Genomic DNA, 25,166 nt, shown 5'->3' with positions numbered 1-25,166 from the left:
CTCATGTTTAAAAATCATTATTCTAGAATAAAGACAAATTTCACATAGAACACAACCATATTTTTATTCATTATGTCAATTGTTCTATGATTAAAGAACACTTACAGGGATTTTCTTTCTTTTCCTAGCTCAGGTTGGGATTATTTGACTTAATTCTCAGACAGACTCTGTCTATGTTGTTAGTTTGGCTCTTATTGCCATGCATCTGAGGGGAAGAGGGAAACATCTGAAAAAAAAACAGAGTCCATATGTCCAATTCCATGTGGAAACTGGTTAGTTGTTCTTGGATACTCTCCTATTCCTGACCCAATGATTGTGGCCAGGAGAACAGGACACTTTGGCAATCTATGACCTATATTCCCAGTAGTGCAATATGGGGAGAAGAGAAGTTTCCCAAATGTACAAATGCAGGACAAAAAGCAGAATATATCTACTACAATAACTTCCACTTAAGACATTAGAAAATAATAGTTCTCATTAATAGGGTATCTTGATGGTTAGTATTTACTATATACATCATATTTGAGTTTTTAATTTTAAAATTAAATTAAAATGTGATTGGTCTGCAAGTTAGACAAAAGTTATCCAATTTTTGGTTACAGACAAATTTTTTAGTGCCTTCCCTGTCCCTACAATAGCTACTGATGTGTAAATAGTAAGCATCTGAGCTATATGACATTAGCATGCTCTCAAACGCTGTTTTTCAAAGTCACTAAAGTCTGAACTCTCTTAAGGAAAATAATTTTTATGCTTTCTCCCGTGTTGCTTTTAATTGTTTTTATCACAGTGTTACTCAAATATGTACCAACACAAAAATGACACAGCAAACACTTCCATGGTACTTACCATGTCTCAAGCTGTTTTAAGAGCTTTCCACATATAACACATTTAATCCTAATAAAAGCCTTCTGACTTGAGTGCTATTATTGTACCATAGATCTTATGAAAACATTGAGGATGAAAGAGACTAAATAACTTGAACATGGTCATGTTTGTGATTGTCAGTCTGGCTCTGGAATCTACATTCTTAAGCACTCTGCATCACTGCCAGTAAATATAATCTCCTTGTGCATAAAGATTTTATATAATTATAAAACCGAAACCCAGAAGTAAGAAGTGAGATCAACTGCAAGAACAAACCACCAATCCCAAGAGGACCCAGAGACCCTCTGAAGGAAGCGGACTGCTCCTGCAGAGCCTGGGAGACACCCCAAATACTGTGTCTCAAATGCAGAAGTGGGAAAGGGAGACCCTCCTCTCTCAAACACGCACTCCCACTGGAGAACCTGAAGGTCTGTTTGCAGGAGAAATGTCCAACTTTACCTGGAGATGAGTCAATTTAGAGAACCGAGTGAAATACAGGGGTAGAGGAAGCAGCAGAAAGGCCTTGGAACTCACTAGGTTCCCTAGCAGCCCATTCCTTCCTGGTACCACAGAGATCCACTGGGAGGGTGGCCAGAGGAGCTGAAGGCAAAACTCCACAGGGAGAAGGAAATCACTAGCTGAACTTTGCAACAATTTGAACAGGGTGAGAAGCCTCCTGGCCAGAACTGGGGAGAGGGTACAAATCCTGTGTGCAGACTCTACAGGCAGGGGAAGAACCAAGCCCTTTCCTTTCACAGCTGAAAGGCAAGTAGCCTGGGGCAAGTTTTCAAGCCCATCTCGCCCTCCATCTGGAAACAGACTTGGGACTGTTTCAGGGGCACCATGGGAGTAAGACTGGCCCTTCAGTTTGCGTGGGAGCTGAGTGAGACCTGTGACTGCCAGCTTTCCCTTGCTTCCGTGACAGCCTGCATGACTCAACAGAGGCAGCCGTAATCCTCCTAGGTGCACAACTCCAGTGACCTGGGAATCTCACCCCCATCTGCCACAGCAGCTGCAGCAAGACCCACCCAAGGAGAGTCTGAGCTCAGACATGCCTAGCTCTGCCCCCACCTGGTGGTCCTTCTCTACCCACCCAGGCAGTGGAAGACAAAGGGCATATAATATTGGGAGTTCTAGAGCCCTGCCCACTGATAGTCCCTCTCCATACTACTACAGCTGATGCTTTCTGGAAAGCGCCACCTCCCTGCAGGAGGTCAACCAGCATAAAAATAAAGCATTAAATGACCAAAGCTAAGAACCCTCATGGAGTCCATAGCACCCCCCTACCCAGTACCTCCACTGGAAGAGGCGCTGGTATCCACGGCTGAGAGAACCATAGACAGCTCACATCACAGGACTCTGCAGTCAACCCACAGTACCAGCCTGTAGCCGGGTAGACTTGCTGGGTGGCTAGACCCAGAAGAGAAACAACGATCAGTGCAGCTTGGCTCACAGGAAGTCACAACCATAAGAAAAGGGGGAGAGTAACTACATCAAAGGAACATTCCTTGGGACAAAAGAATCTGATCAGTAGCCTTCAGCCCTAGACCCTCCCCCTGACAGAGCCTACCCAAATGAAAAAGACCCAGAAAACCAACCCTGGTAATATGACAAAACAAGGCTCTTCAACATGCCCCCGAAAAATCACACTAGTTCACCAGCAATGGATCCAAACCAAGAAGAAATCCCTGATTTACCTAAAAAAGAATTCAGGAGGTTAGTTATTAAATGAATGAGGGAGGCACCAGATAAAGGTGAAGCCCACTGCAAGGAAATCCAAAACATGATACAAGAAGTGAAGGGAGAAATATACAAGGAAATAGATAGTTTAAAGAAAAAAACGGTTAAGAATTCAGGAAACTTTAGACACACTTTTAGAAATGCAGAATTCTCTGGAAAGTCTCAGCAATAGAATTGAACAAGTAGAAAAAAGAAATTCAGAGCTCAAAGACAAGGTCTTTGAATTAACACAATGTATCAAAGACAAAGAAGAAAGAATAAAAATATACGAACACAGCCTCCAAGAAGTCTGGGAGAATGTTAAATGATCAAACCTAAGAATAATCAGTGTTCCTGAGGGAGAAGAGAATTCTAAAAGTTTGGAAAACATATTTGGGGGAATAATTGAGGAAAACTTCCCCTGCATTGCTAGAGACCGAGACATCCAAATACAAGAAGCACAAAGATCACCTGAGAAATTCATCGTAAAAAGATCACTGCCTGGGCACATTGTCATCAGGTTATACAAAGTTAAAATGAAAGAAAGACTCTTAAGGTCTGTGAGACAGAAGCACCAGGTAACCTGTAAAGGAAAACCTATCAGATTAACAGCAGATTTTTCAGCAGAAACCCTATAAGCTAGAAGGGATTGGGGCCCTATCTTCAGCCTGCTCAAATAAAACAATTATCAGCCAATAATTTTGTATCCTGCAAAACTAAGCATCATATGTGAAGGAAAGATACAGTCATTTTCAGAAAAACAAATGCTGAGAGAATTTGCCATTACCAAGCCACCACTATAAGAATGGCTAAAAGGAGCTCTAAATCTTGAAACAAATGCTCTAAATCTAAACATGTCAAAACAGAACCTCTTTAAACCATAAATCACACAGGACCTATAAAACAAAAATACAAGTTAAATACTAAAAACAAAAACGAAAAAAACCAAAGTATACAAGTAACAAAAAGCATGATGAATGCAGAGGAGCCTCACATTTCAATACTAACATTTGAATGTGAATGGCCTAAATGCTCCACTTAAAAAATACAGAACTGCGGAATGCATAAGAACTCACCAACCATCTGGGGCCTTCAGGAGACTCACCTTACACATAAGGACTCACATAAACCTAAAGTAAAGGTGTGGAAAAAGGCATTTCATGCAAATGGACACCAAAAGCAAGCAGGAGTAACTACTCTTATATCACACAAAACAAACTTTAGAACAGCAGCAGTTAAAAGAGACAAAGAGGGACATTATATAATGGTAAAAGGCCTTGTCCAACAGGAAAATATCACAATCCTAAACATATATGCACCTAACGCTGGAGCTCCCAAATTTATAAAACAATTACTCATAGACCTAAGAAATGTGATAGACAGCAACACAATAATAGTGGGGGACTTCAGTACTCCACTGACAGCACTAGACAGGTCATCAAGAAAGAAAATCAACAAAGAAGCAATGAATATTAAACTTTACTTCGGAGCAAATGACTTAACAGATATATACAGAACATTTCATCCAACAGCCACAGAATACACATTTTATTCAACAGCGCATGAAACTTTCTCCAAGATAGACCATATAATAGGCCATAAAATGAGCCTCAATAGACTTAAGTAAACTGGCATTATATTAAGCACTCTTTCAAGCCACAGTGGAATAAAACTGGAATTCAACTCCAAAAGGTACCTTCAAAACCATGCAAATATATGGAAATTAAATAACGTGCTCCTGAATCAGCATTGGGTCAAAAACAAAATCAAAATGGAAATTAAGAAATTATTCGAGCTGAATGACACAAACTAACAAAACCTCTGGAATACAGCAAAGGTGGTGCTAAGAGGAAAGTTCATAGGGCTAAACGCTTACATCAAAAAGACTGAAAGAGCACAAACTGACATTCTAAAGTCACACCTCAAGGAATTAGAGAAAAAAAAAAACAAATCAAACCCAAACTCAGCAGAAGAAAGGAAATAACTAAGATCCAAGCAGAACTAAATGAAATTGAAACAAACAAAAAATACAAGAGATAAATAAAACAAAAAGCTGGTCCTTTTGTTACCAGGGGATCCTTGCTCCCAGAGCTCCCAAGATGGTGGCAGGCCACTTCCAAGATGGTGGCAAGCCTGGTGTTCTCTGACCTGGGGTTCTTGGCCTCACAGATTCCAAGGAATGGAATCTTGGGCCATGCAGTGAGTATTATAGCTCTAGTAGAAGCCGTGGGTCACGGAAGAGAACTGTGGAACCCAGTGACTAGTGTTCAGCTTGATTAGGATGAACCCAGACACTTAGCTATGCAGGAACAATGGCAAGCCTTTCGCCCGATCGGGAGTGTCAATGGGCGCCTTGCTGGATCAGGAGCACAGGGGACACCCTGCCGGATCTGGAGGGCTGGAAGTCAGCGGCGGGTCTGTGATGGTGGCAAACAACAGTGGTGGACGGCCAGCTAAAGCTCAGCTTGAGCCGTAACAAAACATGGACCAGAAGAGTACAGTGGTAAGATTTAATAGAGTGAAACAGAGTGAAAACAGAGCTCCCATATAAGGGGAGGGGACCCAAAGGGGGTTGCCATTGCTGGCCATAATAAACAAACAAACAGCAACAACAACCAAAAAACAGTAGATGTTAGAATGGACGTGATAATCAGGGAACACTTCTACACTCTTGGTGGGAATGTAAACCAGTGCAGCCACTATGGGAAACAGTGTGGAGATTCCTTAAAGAATTAAAAGTAGCACTACCATTTGATACAGTAATCTCACTATTGGGTATCTACCCAGAGGAAAGGAAGTCATTATTAGAAAAAGATACTTGCACATGCATGTTTACAGCAGTGCAATTCACAATTGCAAAATTGTGGAACCAATGCAAATTCCTATCAATCAATGAGTGGATAAAGAAAGTGTGATTATCTATCTATCTATCTATCTATCTATCTATCTATCTATCTATCATCTATCTATCTATGATAGGTACTACTCAGCCATAAAAAGGAATGAATTAACAGCATTTGCAGTGACCTGGATGCAACTGGAGACTATTATTCTAAGTAAAATAACTCAGGAATGGAAAACCAAACATCGTATGTTCTCACTGATATGTGAGAGCTAAACTATGAGGATGCAAAGACATAAGAATGATACAATGGACTTTGGGAACTTGCAAGGAGGAGTGGAAGGGGGCGAGGGATAAAATACTACAAATAAGGTGCAGTATATACTGCTTGGGTGATGGGTGCACCGAAGTCTCACAAATCACCACAAAGAACTTACTCATGTAACCAAATACCACCTGTACTCCAGTAACTTATGGAAAAATAAAAAAAAAAAAAGGAAAACAAAACAAAACAAAACAAAAACCCAAATGCAAATGAAATACAAAACTGAAAATCAATAGGTTACGTCCTCCTCATCAGTCTATTCTCAACAAAACAGCCATAATCACCTTATGTAAACATGTCAGAACATGCCAATGCCCTATTCAAAATTATACATTATCCCTCTCCGCCAGCACCTCCCACACACTTGGATTAAAATTGAGCCTTACGAGTGAAGACACTATATGATCTGGCTTCCCACTATGTTGGAATTCAAAATCCTACCACTCTCCACCTCATTAACCACACTTTGGAGGCAAAGGCCTAGTTACTATTCTTTGACCATGCCAGGACCACTACCAACTCAGGGGTCTTGGAATTTCTCTTCTTTTCTTCCTGATTTGCTTTTTCCGTGGATACCTGGTGGAGCTTTAGTTGTTTTACATAAAGGCTACCTTATGAGAGATAGCATCATTGAATGCCATATGTAAAATAGCATCTCCTCTGTCTTTCTATATGCTCACTACTGTTTTTTTCCTTCATTTTCACCACTTGACATTTTTATTGTTTGTTTATTGTCTGTTTCTCTAACTAGATTGCAAACATTTTAAAGGGATGGTGTTGGCTTTGTTCACTGCTTATTTCCTAGCATCTATAATTGTACTTGGCATACAGACAGCATTGAATAAATATTTTAAATTAACTTTCTAATTTTAACTGTAGATTCACATGTGAATTTAAGAAATAATAGAAGCCTCACAAATCCTTTACTGGTTTTTTTCCTGATGGCAATATTTGTAAACTGTAGTCCAATATCACAACAAAATCACAGGACATTTACATTGATAGAGTCAAGATATAGAACCTTTCCATTATCACAAGGATCCCTCCTGTTTCCTTTCTTTAATCAGTTGCAAGGTTCTTTAGGCCTGTGGTCAGCTTCTTCAACTCCAAGTCTGGGATATATGAGGGAGAATAAAAACCCAGTTAATTCACCATCATGCTGTTCCTTGGGTCCCAAGATGCCTGACCAGTCTAACTTCTGTCTACCTTTCAGAGTTTCAGAATATGTTATCCATTCTGGTGAATATGTAATGGTATAGCATGACTTGAATTTGGTAACTAATTAACTTGAAGTCTTCTTAAAATATATTATTTTGGCCATTTGGATATATTCTTTGATAAAGTGTCTTTTCAATCTTTTGTTCATTTTTTCTATTGTGTTTCCTTTTCCTTACTGATTTTTTTTTGAGTTCCTTCTTTATTCTGGAAAACCTTCCCCACACTGTGAATTCATTAACTCTATTAACAATGTCTTTTGAAAAACCGAAGTTCTTGACTTTTATGTAGTTCAATGTATCAACTTTTTCTTTGCCCCAAGATTATAGAATTGTTCCCTAATATTTGCTTCTAAAAGCTTTGTAGTTTTATATTTTACTTTTAGATAACACATTTTATGGCATTAACTTTTGTGTATGGTGTGAGATGAGAATCTAGATGATGTTTTCCTCATACATATATCCACTTTACCTAGTGCAATGTATTAAAATGGTCCTCCCCTCCCCACAGCACCAAAGCTTCATATTATTGTTGTTGCTATAGATCAGGAACATGTGTGGGTTTGTTTCTGGGCTTTTTTCCATTGATCAGTTTGCCATTCATTTGCCACAGGTATTTCTTTTATTATTTCCTGATTAAGATATAACTTTTATAGAGTGGTGCCACTTTTGAAATAAAAATGTGACGTGACGTTTAATTTATTTAATTTGGTGGCACAAGTGTAACACAGACACTGAATTTCCAGTTGAGTAGGACAGTAGAAATCCCGGAATTTGTATCTGTTGCCAAGCGTCTTAGTCACTTGGCTTATGGAATCACTGAAATGAGGGGTTCTCGTGTCAATACCTAGGAAAGTACTGTTAAGATAAAAGAATTAAGTTACTGTTAAGATGCAAGAGTTCTCTCTAAATTATGAGTCTCTATACTTCTGTCTGCTTTGGGACACATAAAAGAATGCTGGAGAAGTTCACTGGGAAATTAGAATTGTTTCATACTACACTCTTGAGCAAAGATTGAAAAACTGCAGCCCACAGGCCAAATTGCCTGCCACCTATTTTTGTAAATAAAGTTTTAGTGGCTAATTTTGTGCTACAATGGTAGAGTTGAGTGGTTGTAGAATATATTGTATGCCTCACAAAGCCTAAAATATTTACTATCTTGCTGTTTATAGAAAATGTTTGTCAACTCTTTGTCAAACAGCTCCAGAGAATGTGCACATATTCCTCTAAAAGGACTGTTTGGTTACCATAACTGTACTAGGAGCTTAAACAGGCCATCTTGTTATATTTCTTTCTAGTGAGTGTTGAAAAATTAATAGAACATTTTGCTAATATTGAGCTTCATATAAATTGTTCAAGGAAAAAATATATATGTAAGAATGTTTTCAAAAAGTAGAGAGGAAAAGATTATTGCCAGAAACTACTACAGGGAATTTCTAAAAACGAGATATACTATCACTTGCCTCTGACGAAAATTGTTGGTGGAAGCCACTGTCATTGTGAGTAGCTTCTGGCAAATGGGAAAATGTTGCCATTGACAGTAGTCTGCAAGTAAGAGCCACCGCTAATGTAAAAATCCACCCTTGAAAATAAATATCAAGACATTTTTAGGACCCACTAAAACAAACATCCTTTGCAGCAGAAGATATATTTGTAGGCTGTCTTTTGTGAATGTGCTATATAAGTAAGATTCCAAAAGACCTGCTGTAGTATGGGAGAGGGTGAGTGTTAGGTATATTTTACTCTAATTGCTCAATATTGAAAGAGCTGATTGTTTAAGTCTAGAGTAGACTAATATCCTTGATAAGGAGACCTGAGAGTCAGGAGTAATTTCAAATATATGTCCAAAGAGGATTTGCTGGATTATAAATAAAAGGGTAGAACCAAGGATTAACTACCAGAAATAAACCAATTGAAGCTAGGTATGTTTGGGGATAAGAAACATCTCCAAAAAACACAAGTCTTGGACAATAATTACTACCATCAATAGTGACTACCATTTTTTTATTTGCTAAGTATTTTGATCTGCGTTTAAAGGTATGGGTTTAACCCTGACCTTATGAGTGAAGATAGAGATTGCAGCCCTTCAGATTAATTACTAAAAGTTCCACTTCTGGTATGATAGAGTAAGGAAGTAAGCTTCAAATGGTCCAGCCCACCAACAGATCACAATTATAAACAAAAAAACTTATGTGTAATTTATATTATATATGTGTGTGTGTGTGTGTGTGTGTGTGTAAACAAATTATTAAATATCAGGCAGATTTTGAGATGATACAAAACTTAGAAGACAAGACTAGCATAGGATACGTTCTCATTTTTTTGTTTTAGTATAAGGACAGGCTGCAGGTGCAGTGGACTGCAAATAACTAATATTATGGTAGAGAATCTGTCCTCTTGACATCCAGGAATGAGCCTGGGATAACTGCAGGTGCTAGAAAGTAAGGTTGAGGGGCATCTCAGAAAAGAGAAATCTGGAAGATAAGAGCCCCCGAATTGGGGGGACTGGAAGATAAGAGCCCCCGAATTGCCCAATTCTCAGGCTGACAGGTGAATTGAGCATGTCTGCAGCAGACTCAAAACAATCTGCAGCTAAGGCTAAAAGAACAACACTGAGATTTTGACTGTCTCCCACCATAGGCACACAAAGTATATAATTTGAGCCTAACCAATTAATTGCCTTCTAATATAAAAATAGTAACTTTCTTTGGAGGAATATTAGAGAATGCAGAATTAATGACTTGGATACAATACAGACTAGCTTCACATTCAAAGAAAAAAATAACGATTAACAGAGTCCAACGCTGAGATGACCCAGATGTTGAAATTTAGATAAAGACTATAAATCAGCCAATATATCTATGCTTAATAAAATAAACTTAATCAATAAATAGGAAATCTCAGTAGAAAAATTGAAAATATTTTAAAAGAACTGAATGCAAATTATAAAACTGAAACATACTGAAACGTGCATATTTGAAAAAGAAACATATGTTATGGGCTTTATAGAAGAATGAAGATGACAAAGGAAATAATTACTAAACTTTAAGATAGATCAATATGAAGAAAAGAGAAAAAAAAGTAAAAAAATATCAACAGAGCCCAAGTTGTCTACGAGATAATATGAAAACTTTTAACATATATTTAATTAGAGTCCCAGGTGAGAGTGGGAATTGGGAACAAAAAAATATTCGAGCAAATAATGGCTTGAAATTCAAACTGACGATGACTTACTGAAAATTATTTACAGATTCCTGGAGCTCAGTGAATTGCACTACTCTCAGTAAAGAGAAAGGATAACAAAGTTTTGGTAGGGCACTTTAAAAGGCAGGAAAATGTAGTCAAAACTCATGGTAGTGTACAGCATTGCCGGAAGAGGTGATAATAGAAAAAAGTCATACTTTCTTTTTTATTTCAAAAATGCTCTTGAGGATCATCATAGGCATAGTTCATACAGCATTTTGAAAATTACCAAAAATCTTAGTTTAAAAATTATACACCCTTTCTCATCTTAAAATCATTTTTAGTTATTATTAGACTTTGGTTAATGTCTATAACACATTCTGGTACAATGAATTCAGAATACATCTGTTGTTAGTTTTCTTCATATTATGGAAGTATACATGAGAATTTTTATACTTTGTGTTATTAGAACATTCTTAGTTTTCATTATTTTACTTTTTGTCCCATTATGTATATTTGTGCTTCCTGTTTTGGAAATATAATTTAGCTAATGAGTTGTATTAGTTATCAACTTCCATCATAGTCTATCATTTACAATTAATATCTCTATTATCAGTGTCTGTATCTTTATTTTCTGGTATTTTTCCAAGTGCTTTTTAAGTTGGATGTATATTTAACTTTCATGGTTATTCTAGCATTCTGCTTATTCATAATTCAATATCTTAAAAACATTTTCTGCTGTCTTAATATTTCTGTCAAGTTTAGTAGAATGTTTTTGAATGGTACTTATTTTTCCTTCTTTTTACAGCAGGAATGAAATGATTCTGTGCCAATTACATAAAAATAATTTGTCATGGTTATATAAACAAGAATAAGCATAGATACAATATGATTTTCATGTTCTGGGTTATTTGGATTATCTGAAATAAGGATTTACAGGACTCCTTGAGTTCCCTGGCAGAAATGTAGTCACATAAATTTTATTTCTATAGCATTCAATCTATGTGTTCCAATATTAATATGACCCAGATGATTATCATTTCTAGTTAAATCAATGATTAAGCTATAACTTATGATTCAACCGAATTTTAAAAAGAATTGAAGCATGTATAGAAAGTGACTGAGGAATTGATTAGTGCTTTTAACTCTGGTGTAGCTTAACTCAAACTTTAATATGTCAAGACATTTAAAGTTAATAGGAAGGTGCATGGTATCATCCTTAGGGATGAGCTTGTCGTTCTTGTTTCCCTTCAGGGGCTGAAGAACAGAGGCAAGTACATTTCTTTTTATCAGATATTGACAGGAGATACTTCTATCTTTAGTACATTCTAGAAATCCAAAGATTTGTAAGTGAAGAAATTCCTTTATGAAACTTTTGAATTTGGTCTTTTTAAATTTCATGTTACCAAACATAAGAAAACAAATTGAAGGACGTCAGAAGTAACTATCCTCAAAATTCTATGGATATTCCATGTGTCATTATAACACCTAATATTAGCACATACTATTATCATTTTTTAGTTAAACATTTTCCTTTTTCTCTTTTAAGAAAGTCTCTGAAAGCTATGTCAGATGTGAGCTTCTTCATGAAAACTTTATATATCTCAGCCCTCCCTTCACACTTCCTTCAAACTAGAAGTAACCAATCCCTTATAAGTTGTCCCCATAGTACTTTATCTAAATACCAATTTAACTACATGACATTCTGAATTACAATTAAGTCTTTTCTTGTCTATTTCTGACACTCAGTTGAATACATATTATATTACCAACTCTTGAAACAATTATTGACAGCTTATGAAGGAATAAAACATATTTGCTCAATTGATGAATCAATTTTATAGTTGTATTTTAAAAGTTTATTAAATGCAATTTATACTTCAGAAGAGAAATGCAAATATATAAATTAGGCCACTAATATGTAAATGAAGCCACTGAAGGGAAACAACTCAAGAAATACAGTCTCAGCCCTTATTAAAAATAATTGTATTGTACACTTATGCTACACTGTATAGCATAATATTATGCCTCAGTAAAAGTATTAAAAGATAAGTTTTTACCTTAAGAAATTAGGTTTAAAACAAAAATATGTGATCATAATGAACTAGAAAAACTGCTAATAAAAATAAATGGAATGATAAATAGTTTTACCTGAGGAATAAGTAGTGTTCAATAGCATTATAGGGTAACTATAGTTAATAATAATCTATTGTGTATTTCAAAATAGAAGATATTTACAATGATCCCAACATGAGGAAATGATAAATGTTTGAGATAATGGATGTCTTAGTTACCTTGATTTGATCATTACACATTGTATGCTGGTATCAAAATATCATATGTAACCCATAAATATGTATGACTATTATATTATCTATAAAAATTAAAAATAAAAAATAGAAAAAATTAAGCTTTTTTTTAAAAAAACATGATAGATATATTTCGGCAAACACCATCGTATTAGTCTGCTTTCACACTGCTGATAAAGACATACCCGAGACGGGCAATTTCCAAAAGTAGAGGCTTAAGGGACTTACAGTTTCACATGCCTGGAGAGGCCTCACAATCACGGTGGAAGGCAAGGAGGAGCAAGTCATATTTTACATGGATGGTGCCAGGCAAAGAGAGCTTGCTCAGAAAAACCCTCATTTTTAAAACCATCAGATCTCATGAGACTCATTCACTATCATGATAACAGACCAGGAAATATGCACCCCCATAATTCAATCACCTCCCACAGGGCTCCTTCCATGACGTGTGGGAATTGTGTGAGTTTCAATTCAAGATGAGATTTGGGTGGGGACACAGCCAAACCATATCAACCGTTATGGAAAACAAAGGAAAACCAAAATAAGTTCATTGTGGATTAGAAAGATTATGAAATAATAATCTAATTCCATTGTTAGCTCAAGGACATTTAGAAGCCATGAAGAAGGAAAAGAAAAAGTTTTATTGAAGTTTGGAAAAACATATTGAAGAATATTTACCTTTACAAATAAATACAAGGGCCTGATATTTTTATGGTTTAATTTTCTTTACTATAGTAATGAGATAGGTTATTCCATTGTTATTAAAGTGAAAGACTATAAGAATGGATGACACGCAGCTTAATTTAATTTATAAAGAACTATAATTTTAATAATCTGAAAAAGATACATAAGAATGTAAACTACAAACTAATTTTACTTATGATTAAGAATGCTACCATTCTAAATAAAGTAAAAGTATATCAAATTTTACAGTGCAATAAGAATATTTTTTGTGATCAGAAATACTTTATTTTAAAAGCGTAAGGATGTTCATACATTAGAAGAACTAACAGTATAATTGATAAAAACAATAAAAGAAGAAAAATATAATTATATAGTGAATTCCACAAAATGATTTGATTGAATTCACTACCCATTTAACTAATAAAGTTATTAGTTAACAGATATGGCTGGCTTAATTGGATATTTACATGGAAAACAAAAAACTGATACCCATTTACCATATTCAATAATAATTTTTAAAGAAATTAATAATCTAAATGTACAATTATATATGTTGACTTTAATCTTATGTATAATGAACACTCCTTATATTTAAATATATTTATGCATATATATACTTTAACAATATGGCTAACTATACAGTTAACTATAAATATAGAGTTATATATATTTGTATATTATATATTATAACTAGTTATAATTAACTGTATAGTTAACTATATTTAGCTTTATATATATGCTTTAGATATATATGCATTTATCATATTTAGATATATGTGCACATAATTTTACTATATAGCTAACTGTAATTGAACTATAAACTATAACAAGTATAGTTAACTATATAGTTAAATTACAGTTAATTATAAATGTATAGTTAAATTATATACATAAATATCAAAATATAAAGCATATTCATTACATATAAGGTCAAAATTAACATATATAATTGTACATTTAGATTTGTAATCTATTTTAAAATTATTATTGAAAGTGATAAGTAGCTGTCAGTATACATATATACATAGCATAGAGAGAGAGAGAGAGAGAGAGAGAGAGTTTTAAAAGCTAGTAGTTACTGTTTGTGCAACATTTTTTTTTTTTTTTTTTTTTATTTTTTTATTTATTATTATTATACTTTAAGTTGGAGGGTACATGTGCATAACGTGCAGGTTTGTTACATATGTATACTTGTACCATGTTGCTGTGCTGCACCCATCAACTCGTCATTTACATCAGGTATAACTCCCAGTGCAATCCCTCCCCCCTCCCCCCTCCCCATGATAGGCCCCGGTGTGTGATGTTCCCCTTCCTGAGTCCGAGTGATCTCATTGTTCAGTTCCCACCTATGAGTGAGAACATGCGGTGTTTGGTTTTCTGTTCTTGTGATAGTTTGCTAAGAATGATGGATTCCAGCTGCATCCAAGTCCCTACAAAGGACTCAAACTCATCCTTTTTTATGGCTGCATAGTATTCCATGGTGTATATGTGCCACATTTTCTTAATCCAATCTGTCACTGATGGACATTTGGGTTGATTCCAAGTCTTTGCTATTGTGAATAGTGCCGCAATAAACATACGTGTGCATGTGTCTTTATAGCAGCATAATTTATAATCCTTTGGGTATATACCCAGTAATGGGATGGCTGGGTCATATGGTACATCTAGTTGTAGATCCTTGAGGAATCGCCATACTGTTTTCCATAATGGTTGAACTAGTTTACAATCCCACCAACAGTGTAAAAGTGTTCCTATTTCTCCACATCCTCTCCAGCACCTGTTGTTTCCTGACTTTTGAATGATTGCCATTCTAACTGGTGTGAGATGGTATCTCATTGTGGTTTTGATTTGCATTTCTCTGATGGCCAGTGATGATGAGCATTTTTTCATGTGTCTGTTGGCTGTATGAATGTCTTCTTTTGAGAAATGTCTGTTCATATCCTTTGCCCACTTTTTGATGGGGTTGTTTGTTTTTTTCTTGTAAATTTGTTTGAGTTCTTTGTAGGTTCTGGATATTAGCCCTTTGTCAGATGAGTAGATTGCAAAAATTTTCTCCCATTCTGTAGGTTGCCTGTTTACTCTGATGGTAGTTTCTTTTGCTGTGCAGAAGCTCTTTAGTTTAATGAGATCCCATTTGTCAATTTTGGCTTTTGCTGCCGTTGCTTTTGGTGTTTTAGACATGAAGTCTTTGCCCATGCCTATGTCCTGAATGGTACTACCTAGGTTTTCCTCTAGGATTTTTATGGTATTAGGTCTAACATTTAAGTCTCTAATCCATCTTGAATTAATTTTCGTATAAGGAGTAAGGAAAGGATCCAGTTTCAGCTTTCTACTTATGGCTAGCCAATTTTCCCAGCACCATTTATTAAATAGGGAATCCTTTCCCCATTTCTTGTTTCTCTCAGGTTTGTCAAAGATCAAATGGCTGTAGATGTGTGGTATTATTTCTGAGGACTCTGTTCTGTTCCATTGGTCTATATCTCTGTTTTGGTACCAGTACCATGCTGTTTTGGTTACTGTAGCCTTGTAGTATAGTTTGAAGTCAGGTAGCGTGATGCCTCCAGCTTTGTTCTTTTGACTTAGTATTGTCTTGGAGATACGGGCTCTTTTTTGGTTCCATATGAACTTTAAAGCAGTTTTTTCCAATTCTGTGAAGAAACTCATTGGTAGCTTGATGGGGATGGCGTTGAATCTATAAATTACTTTGGGCAGTATGGCCATTTTCACGATATTGATTCTTCCTATCCATGAGCATGGTATGTTCTTCCATTTGTTTGTGTCCTCTTTGATTTCACTGAGCAGTGGTTTGTAGTTCTCCTTGAAGAGGTCCTTTACATCCCTTGTCAGTTGGATTCCTAGGTATTTGATTCTCTTTGAAGCAATTGTGAATGGAAGTTCATTCCTGATTTGGCTCTCTGTTTGTCTGTTACTGGTGTATAAGAATGCTTGTGATTTTTGCACATTAATTTTGTATCCTGAGACTTTGCTGAAGTTGCTTATCAGCTTAAGGAGATTTTGGGCTGAGATGATGGGGTTTTCTAAATATACAATCATGTCATCTGCAAACAGGGACAATTTGACTTCTTCTTTTCCTAACTGAATACCCTTGATTTCTTTCTCTTGCCTGATTGCCCTAGCCAGAACTTCCAACACTATGTTGAATAGGAGTGGTGAGAGAGGGCATCCCTGTCTTGTGCCAGTTTTCAAAGGGAATTTTTCCAGTTTTTGCCCATTCAGTATGATATTGGCTGTGGGTTTCTCATAAATAGCTCTTATTATTTTGAGGTACGTTCCATCAATACCGAATTTATTGAGCGTTTTTAGCATGAAGGGCTGTTGAATTTTGTCAAAAGCCTTTTCTGCATCTATTGAGATAATCATGTGGTTCTTGTCTTTGGTTCTGTTTATATGCTGGATTATGTTTATTGATTTGCGAATGTTGAACCAGCCTTGCATCCCAGGGATGAAGCCCACTTGATCATGGTGGATAAGCTTTTTGATGTGTTGCTGAATCCGGTTTGCCAGTATTTTATTGAGGATTTTTGCATCGATGTTCATCAGGGATATTGGTCTAAAATTCTCTTTTTTTGTTGTGTCTCTGCCAGGCTTTGGTATCAGGATGATGTTGGCCTCATAAAATGAGTTAGGGAGGATTCCCTCTTTTTCTATTGATTGGAATAGTTTCAGAAGGAATGGTACCAACTCCTCCTTGTACCTCTGGTAGAATTCAGCTGTGAATCCATCTGGTCCTGGACTTTTTTTGGTTGGTAGACTATTAATTGTTGCCTCAATTTCAGAGCCTGCTATTGGTCTATTCAGGGATTCAACTTCTTCCTGGTTTAGTCTTGGAAGAGTGTAAGTGTCCAGAAAATTATCCATTTCTTCTAGATTTTCCAGTTTATTTGCATAGAGGTGTTTATAGTATTCTCTGATGGTAGTTTGTATTTCTGTGGGGTCGGTGGTGATATCCCCTTTATCATTTTTAATTGCGTCGATTTGATTCTTCTCTCTTTTCTTCTTTATTAGTCTGGCTAGTGGTCTGTCAATTTTGTTGATCTTTTCAAAAAACCAACTCCTGGATTCATTGATTTTTTGGAGGGTTTTTTGTGTCTCTATCTCCTTCAGTTCTGCTCTGATCTTAGTTATTTCTTGCCTTCTGCTAGCTTTCGAATGTGTTTGCTCTTGCTTCTCTAGTTCTTTTAATTGCGATGTTAGAGTGTCAATTTTAGATCTTTCCTGCTTTCTCTTGTGGGCATTTAGTGCTATAAATTTCCCTCTACACACTGCTTTAAATGTGTCCCAGAGATTCTGGTATGTTGTATCTTTGTTCTCATTGGTTTCAAAGAACATCTTTATTTCTGCCTTCATTTCGTTATGTACCCAGTAGTCATTCAGGAGCAGGTTGTTCAGTTTCCATGTAGTTGAGCGGTTTTGATTGAGTTTCTTAGTCCTGAGTTCTAGTTTGATTGCACTGTGGTCTGAGAGACAGTTTGTTATAATTTCTGTTCTTGTACATTTGCTGAGGAGTGCTTTACTTCCAATTACGTGGTCAATTTTGGAGTAAGTATGATGTGGTGCTGAGAAGAATGTATATTCTGTTGATTTGGGGTGGAGAGTTCTATAGATGTCTATTAGGTCTGCTTGCTGCAGAGATGAGTTCAATTCCTGGATATCCTTGTTAACTTTCTGTCTTGTTGATCTGTCTAATGTTGACAGTGGAGTGTTGAAGTCTCCCATTATTATTGTATGGGAGTCTAAGTCTCTTTGTAAGTCTCTAAGGACTTGCTTTATGAATCTGGGTGCTCCTGTATTGGGTGCATATATATTTAGGATAGTTAGCTCTTCCTGTTGAATTGATCCCTTTACCATTATGTAATGGCCTTCTTTGTCTCTTTTGATCTTTGATGGTTGAAAGTCTGTTTTATCAGAGACTAGTATTGCAACCCCTGCTTTTTTTTGTTCTCCATTTGCTTGGTAAATCTTCCTCCATCCCTTTATTTTGAGCCTATGTATGTCTCTGCGTGTGAGATGGGTCTCCTGAATACAGCAGACTGATGGGTCTTGACTCTTGATCCAGTTTGCCAGTCTGTGTCTTTTAATTGGAGCATTTAGTCCATTTACATTTAAGGTTAAGATTGTTATGTGTGAACTTGATCCTGCCATTATGATATTAACTGGTTATTTTGCTCGTTAGTTGATGCAGTTTCTTCCTAGCCTCGATGGTCTTTACATTTTGGCATGTTTTTGCAATGGCTGGTACCGGTTGTTCCTTTCCATGTTTAGTGCTTCCTTCAGGGTCTCTTGTAAGGCAGGCCTAGTGGTGACAAAATCTCTAAGCATTTGCTTATCTGTAAAGGATTTTATTTCACCTTCACTTATGAAACTTAGTTTGGCTGGATATAAAATTCTGGGTTTAAAATTCTTTTCTTTAAGAATGTTGAATATTGGCCCCCACTCTCTTCTGGCTTGGAGAGTTTCTGCTGAGAGATCTGCTGTTAGTCTGATGGGCTTCCCTTTGTGGGTAACCCGACCTTTCTCTCTGGCTGCCCTTAAGATTTTTTCCTTCATTTCAACTTTGGTGAATCTGGCAATTATGTGTCTTGGAGTTGCTCTTCTCAAGGAGTATCTTTGTGGCGTTCTCTGTATTTCCTGGATTTGAATGTTGGCCTGCCCTACTAGGTTGGGGAAGTTCTCCTGGATGATATCCTGAAGAGTGTTTTCCAACTTGGTTCCATTTTCCCCCTCACTTTCAGGCACCCCAATCAGACGTAGATTTGGTCTTTTTACATAATCCCATACTTCTTGCAGGCTTTGTTCATTTCTTTTTCTTCTGTTTTCTTTTGGTTTCTCTTCTCGCTTCATTTCATTCATTTGATCCTCCATCGCTGATACTCTTTCTTCCAGTTGATCGAGTCGGTTACTGAAGCTTGTGCATTTGTCACATATTTCTCGTGTCATGGTTTTCATCTCTTTCATTTCGTTTAGGACCTTCTCTGCATTAATTACTCTAGCCATCAATTCTTCCACTTTTTTTTCAAGATTTTTAGTTTCTTTGCGCTGGGTACGTAATTCCTCCTTTAGCTCTGAGAAATTTGATGGACTGAAGCCTTCTTCTCTCATCTCGTCAAAGTCATTCTCCGTCCAGCTTTGATCCGTTGCTTGCGATGAGCTGCGCTCCTTTGCCGGGGGAGATGCGCTCTTATTTTTTGAATTTCCAGCTTTTCTGCCCTGCTTTTTCCCCATCTTTGTGGTTTTATCTGCCTCTGGTCTTTGATGATGGTGATGTACTGATGGGGTTTTGGTGTAGGTGTCCTTCCTGTTTGATAGTTTTCCTTCTAACAGTCAGGACCCTCAGCTGTAGGTCTGTTGGAGATTGCTTGAGGTCCACTCCAGACCCTGTTTGCCTGGGTATCAGCAGCAGAGGCTGCAGAAGATAGAATATTTCTGAACAGCGAGTGTACCTGTCTGATTCTTGCTTTGGAAGCTTCCTCTCAGGGGTGTACTCCTCCCTGTGAGGTGTGGGGTGTCAGACTGCCCCTAGTGGGGGATGTCTCCCAGTTAGGCTACTCAGGGGTCAGGGACCCACTTGAGCAGGGAGTCTGTCCCTTCTCAGATCTCAACCTCCGTGCTGGGAGATCCACTGCTCTCTTCAAAGCTGTCAGACAGAGTTCTTTGCGTCTGCAGAGGTGTCTGCTGCGTTTGTTTAGTTTACTGTGCCCGGTCCCCAGAGGTGGAGTCTACAGAGACAGGCAGGTTTCCTTGAGCTGCCGTGAGCTCCACCCAGTTCGAGCTTCCCAGCAGCTTTGTTTACCTACTTAAGCCTCAGCAATGGCGGGCGCCCCTCCCCCAGCCTCGCTGCTGCCTTGCCGGTAGATCACAGACTGCTGCGCTAGCAATGAGGGAGTCTCCGTGGGTGTGGGACCCTCCCGGCCAGGGGTGGGATATGATCTCCTGGTGTGCCTGTTGCTTAAAGCGCAGTATTGGGGTGGGAGTTACCCGATTTTCCAGGTGTTGTGTGTCTCAGTTCCCCTGGCTAGGAAAAGGGACTCCCTTCCCCCTTGCGCTTCCCAGGTGAGGCAATGCCTCGCCCTGCTTCAGCTCTCGCTGGTCGGGCTGCAGCAGCTGACCAGCACCGATCGTCCGGCACTCCCCAGTGAGATGAACCCAGTACCTCAGTTGAAAATGCAGAAATCACCGGTCTTCTGTGTCGCTCGCGCTGGGAGTTGGAGACTGGAGCTGCTCCTATTTGGCCATCTTGCTCCGCCCCCTTGTGCAACATTTTATAAATACATACACACATAATGCCTTAGCCTAAACCTGGTCCTGCTGCTAAAACAAATTACTTAAGACTGGATAATTTATTTATTTATTTCTCATAGTCCTGAAGGCTGAGAAGTGCAAGTTCAAAGAGCCAGCAGCTCTGGTGTCAAATGAGGGCTCTCTCCCTGCTTCAGAGATGGCACTTTCTCACTGTATTCCTCATATGGAGGAAGCGGGAAATGCTGTATCCTCACATAATGAAAAGAGGGAATGCTGTGTTCTGGCAGAATGAGCCAAGGGGATTACTTCAACCACTCTAGCTAATCCCATCCTCGAGGGCAGAGCCCTCATGGCTAATCACTTCTGCAAACATCTCACCTATTAATACCAACACCATGGGGAATAGGTTTCAACATGAATTTTCAAGGAACACATTCAAACCATAGCATATGTGTGTGTGTGTGTGTGTGTGTGTGTGTGTGTATGTAAAATTTTAAAAACCTAGTAGATACTATTTGTGCAACATTTTTGTGGTGAGATTTTTCTTAAATAAGTCAGAACTTGTTTACATAAAATATAACTAAGAATATAGGCAATACTATACTATAAACAGAGTAAAAGAACAAAAAATTGACTAGAAAAATGTTTTTATTGTAAATGACATGACATTAATGCCCATAATATATGACAAGCTCCTGAAAATAGTAAGAAAAGCAAATGATTCATCAGAAAAATGGAAAAGTAAATTACAGGGAAGGAAAATATTTGAGCAATAAGGATATGAGTTTCAATTCTATTTACAATCAAGTATATAGGAAATAAAACAGTAATGAGTTGCCTTGTATCACCCTTCAGATGAACAAAAATGGAGGGGGAGTGATAGCATCTAGTGTGACTAAGTATATGGTGATGTAGATTTTGATAAATAAATAAACTAGCAGTCTCTATGCAAAATAAATTGAATCCAGAGTTCAATTTTTATAAACACATCTTACATACTTTTATAAACATATTAATATACATACATACATACTAATATAAACATAACATACTATACATACATACGATACGTACTATACTAAACATAATATACATACTAATATAAACATAATTTATGTACTTTTATAAACATATATTACAGATATAAAACAGCCACTACATATAGATATACATTGAAAGGTATTTTTCTACTGTTAAGAGCATTGGCACAACAATGACAAAAAAAAATAAAACTGAAAGCAACCTGAGTGTCCCTCAAAAGGCTGTCTGAAATACCATGGTACAGTTATTCTATGGAGTATTATGTAGCTTTTAAAAACAATGAGGGAGAGTCATCTGTTGCTCTACAAACAAAGACATGATACTACAGATACATAAAACACCTGGATAAAATGAGAACACTATGTTTCATATCATTTTGATTATATTTCACGGACTGAGAAAGGAGAAGTGGTAAAATATTATCTTTTTTCTTTTTAATGGTTGCAACTTTTGTTACAAACAACATGAATTATAGATCTAATAGAAACTTTTTTTAAAAAAAGAAGAATATTGGACGTTTAATTATATTTCATAGAATGACTGTCCCTGAATCATACTACCGATAAGTTCACTGTTACAGAGACAATTTCTTAATACTTAGATGAGAGCTGCTTTCTTCTATTTAAGGTTAATCCTGTAAATTCTTCTCTGGTAATGACACTGTTCCCTGTACCCAAGATTTAACAGGAGAGATATAAATATAATAATAATTAAAACATGAAACAACACAAACAGCATCCAAAAAATTTCAACCTTCAAGAACAATTTAGAAGGTTTATATCCGCAGGACAAAAGCATTTCTTTCTGACTTTCTAACCAGTCAAAATTTGCATATTCTACAGGAAAACTTTTCATATTATTTCAACAAACTGCCCTTTACTGCTTCTGCCTCTATCAGATCTCCTAAGTACTAATATTTTCCCATGTATTGGTTAAAAAAAAATAGTATTATGGCCAGGTGTGGTGACCCATGCCTGTAATCCCAATACTTTGGGAAGCCGAGGTGTATAAATTGCTTAAGCTCAGGAGTTCGAGACTGGCCTGAGCAACATGGTGAAACCCTGTATCTACAAAAAATACAAAAATTAGCTGGGCGTGGTGGTGCAGGCTTGTAGTCCCAGATACTCAGGAGGTCTAGGTGGGAAGATAACTTGAGCCCAGGAGGCAGAAGTTGCAGTGAGTTGAGATCATGCCACTGCATTGTAGCCTGAGTTATGAGAGTGAAATCCTGGCTCAAAAAACAAAGAAAAAAAATGGTTTATTAGCAGAGTTCCATTTGTCTTATCCTATTATCTGTAATTGTCATTGTGCTGCACTCCAACTCATATTCCTTTAGATCCTAAGTGGTGTCCAGAGAGTGGAAGAGGTCTAATGAATGCTTGATGAAACTTTGGAGTAATTCTTGTTAAATAAAGTACCTATTACTCAATGTAAACCAGATCATATTCTACTGAGGCAGTTCTAGTTCATTTTATTATTTCAGATTTACACTGTTATATTTTATTCAGTAGAGGCAGTTGCTACTCCTGGTTTGACTGGCTTCAGCCATTTGAAAATGACCTGGAAGGGCCAGTATTTTGAATTTTACTAAGACTCAAATTTTCATCTCATAGTATAAGGCTGAGATACAAGAAAGCCACTTCGGCAGGGTGCGGTGGCTCATGTCTGTAATCCCAGCACTTTGGAAGGCCAAGGCAGGTGGATCACAAGGTCAAGAGATCAAGACCATCCTGGCCAACATGGTGAAACCTTGTCTCTACTGAAAATACAAACGTTAGCCAGGCATGGTGGCACATGCCTATGGTCCCAGCTACTCGGAAGACTGAGACAGGAGAATTGCTTGAACTGAGGAAGTGGAAGTTGCAGTGAGCCGAGATTGTGCCACTGCACTCCAGCCTGGTGACAGAATGAGACTCCATGTCAAAAGGAAAAAAAGAAAGCCATTTAGTGCATGAGTGCAGCTGATAACCAGTATTCATGTCTTATTTTGGTTCTGCATCTCTGTATGTATCTATAAATAAGCAGCAATGCTTATGAAAAAAAAAAAAAAAGAACACTTCATGAAGAGAAACAAACCCAGATGACCCTGGAGGCTCATTCCCTTCCCTCTTATTTGCTTTGCAATAAGCTGGCTCAGCAGGTCCAAGTTAGTGCAATGAAAAAACCTACTATTATTAGGCATTAAGAACCAGCAGTTACCTCTTTCTACAAGACCATATTCTTCACCAAGAAGGACCTATTTTTACATAGTCATTTAGAGTAGAGAAGCCCTTCCCCACTTTCTGTGTGAATGATATATAGAGATATTTGGGTGCCAGGAACTCTTTCCTGGAGTACTTTCAATGATACATTCAAAGCAGCTATGCCCACTGGGCCAAAGCAAACCTCTCTGTGGCATAAGGACAGCTTCATGGGCCTCTCTGCTACTTCCATATCTGTAGGCTTTCTCTATTTCACTTTAGTTTACCTGTATGTGATATGGTGCTAATGTACATTCCCCTTTGTCTTTGTGTGGAGAAGGACCTTGGAAAGGAAAGCCATGTGCTAGAGCTGTGGAGTAGCCCTTACAGGTTTTAGTGTCTTGAACAGCATATGGATATACTTCAAAGGATGGCTAAAAGACTATTCTTTAGATTCCTGGTAACTAGTAATAAATAATAGTAGTTTGTAGGTTCTCCTTTATGAATGAAGGTGTCTATATACTGATGAGTCATTCATAAGGAAATATTATTAAAGAAAGCAAGGGAGAGAACAGTGTATATACATAATATAGAAAGCTACTTTTTATACAAAAAGTATAGGTGATACGTGTTGGGGGAAACCAGCCTCCGATATTTCATGTAGGTTCTTTTCCATTTCCCTAAGTGTCGGCTGGTATGAGAAATAAAGGGAAAGAGTACAAAAGAAGTTTTAAAGCTGGGCGTCCAGGGGAGACATCACATGTGGGCAGGTTCCATGATGCCCCCCAAGCTGCAAAACCAGCAAGTTTTTATTAGTGATTTTCAAAAGAGGAGGGAGTGTATAAATAGGGTGTGGATCACAGAGATCACGTGCTTCACAAGGTAATAAAATATCACAAGGCAAATGGAGGCAGGGCAAGATCACAGGACAAGGGTGAGATTAAAATTGCTAATGAAGTTTCGGGCATGCATTGTCATTGATAACGTCTTATCAGGAGACAGTTGTTGAGAGCAGACAACTGGTCTGACCAAAATTTATTAGGCAAGAATTTCCTTGCCTAATAGGAGTGCTACAGGAGCACTACAGTAGACCAGGGTTTATTTCACCCCTTATCTGCAACCGTAAAAGACAGATGTTTCCAAAGCGGCCATTTCAGAGGCCTCCCCTTAGGAACGCATTTTCTTTCTCAGGGATGTTCCTTGCTGAGAAAAAGAATGCGATATTTCTCCTATTTGCTTTTGAAAGAAGAGAAATATGGCTCTGTTCTGCCCAGCCCACAGGCAGCCAGACTTTAAGGTTATCTCCCTTGTTCCCTGAAAATTGCTGTTATCCTGTTCTTAAGGTGTCCAGATTTCATATTGTTCAAATACACATGCTCTACAAACAATCTGTGCAGTTAACTCAATCATCACAGGGTGCTGAGGTGGCATTCATCCTCAGCTTACGAAGATGACGGGATTAAGAGATTAAAGTAAAGACAGGCATAGGAAATCACAAACGTATTGATTGGGGAAGTGGTAAGTGTCCATGAAATCTTCACAAGT

General features: G+C 37.4%; 1 protein-coding gene across 20 annotated transcripts in view; it reads left to right on the top strand.

Annotated features, from left to right (window-relative positions):
- The window catches only part of LOC105466141 (catenin alpha 3), a 1,883,635-nt gene that overhangs the window by 1,624,601 nt on the left and 233,868 nt on the right, over window positions 1–25,166 (top strand). The gene's annotated exons all lie outside the window — the stretch shown is intronic.

Source organism: Macaca nemestrina, chromosome 9, assembly GCF_043159975.1.
Source record: "Macaca nemestrina isolate mMacNem1 chromosome 9, mMacNem.hap1, whole genome shotgun sequence".
In the NCBI taxonomy this organism is placed as follows: domain Eukaryota; kingdom Metazoa; phylum Chordata; class Mammalia; order Primates; family Cercopithecidae; genus Macaca; species Macaca nemestrina.
This window is presented reverse-complemented; position numbering and strand designations above follow the sequence as displayed.